The sequence below is a fragment of the Octopus bimaculoides genome, chromosome 3 (assembly GCF_001194135.2).
Source record: "Octopus bimaculoides isolate UCB-OBI-ISO-001 chromosome 3, ASM119413v2, whole genome shotgun sequence".
In the NCBI taxonomy this organism is placed as follows: Eukaryota; Metazoa; Mollusca; class Cephalopoda; order Octopoda; family Octopodidae; genus Octopus; species Octopus bimaculoides.
This window is the reverse complement of record NC_068983.1, coordinates 11,935,900-11,937,065: the sequence shown is the minus strand read 5'-3', so window position 1 is coordinate 11,937,065 and position 1,166 is coordinate 11,935,900. Positions and strand designations below refer to the sequence as shown.

At 37.0% G+C, this 1,166-nt stretch overlaps 1 non-coding gene across 1 annotated transcript; it reads right to left on the bottom strand.

Moving 5' to 3' along the window:
- Nucleotides 1–702: 702 nt before the first annotated feature.
- On the bottom strand, nt 703–775 carry Trnar-ucg (transfer RNA arginine (anticodon UCG)). Its single transcript has one exon. It is a non-coding gene; the product is annotated as a tRNA-Arg (tRNA).
- Between the last annotated feature and the right edge of the window lie 391 nt (nt 776–1,166).

Sequence of the window (1,166 nt, the reverse complement as noted above, 5' to 3'; positions counted from 1 at the left end):
TTTACGTTCCCGTAACCTAGCGGTTCGGCCAAAGAGACCGATAGAATAAGGACTAGGCTTCCACAGAATAAGTCTTGAGGTTGGTCTGCTCGACTAAAGGCGGTGCTCCAGCATGGCCACAGTCAAATGACTGAAACAAGTAAAAAAGTAAAAGTGTATTACATGTACTTTCCGTTCCGACGAAGAATCTATATGTATACCCTCATAATACCTGTAAGCATTTAAGCCTAATAATAAAGACATGAATATTGTCGGTGCCCCAGTATGGCCAAAGCCTCTGGTCTGGAACACCTAAAGATAAAAGTGTAACATCAGCAGTAATTTGCTGAAGTTATTTCATACAATTTAACTGACATTTTTTTCGATCCTAGTTCATATTGTTTTAAAACCTGGTACTTATTCTATCGTTTTCTTTTACCGAACCGCTAAGTTACGGTGACATAACACCAGTTGCTAAGTTACGGTGACATAACACCAGTTGCCAAGTTGTGGGAGGGACAAACTCAGACACAGAAGCACATGTATATACGACGAGTTTCTTTCAGTTGACGCCTACCAAATTCAATCACAAAGATTTTGTTGCGCTGGTGATATAAAAGACATTTATTTGGTCAATGTACCATGCTTTGAAATGGAAGCTAAAACTACACGGTGAGGTAGCAAACTACTGAACTTATATCATAATAAAAAATAAATAATTTTCGACCACGACGAGATTTGAACTCGCAATCTTCTGATTCGAAGTCAGACGCCTTATCCATTAGGCCACGCGGCCAATTACGTATTCAGCTTTTAATTTATAGACCTTGACCTTCATAGCATTCTTCCATTAAGTTAAACATTTCCACTGTGCCAGCAATTGTAATTTTATAGTTTTAAGAAATAAAAGATAACTAAAAAACGCATTCATGCACGTACACACATATAAACATGCGTAATCTTCAAGTTTAGGGTGGTAAAAAGAGTAAATAAAAATATACAAGGGAAATAACTTAACGTCTTATTAGTATTATCCGTACTACTCTGAAACGTGTTTTTTTTTTTTGTTTAGCTGTTTGTAAATAAATAACACGTTTTTTTTTTAACAAGTCCGCATGGTACTAAACAATCCTCGCAGGTAAACTCATTCCTAATAAGCCGACGGCGCGCGCACCATTCCAACATTT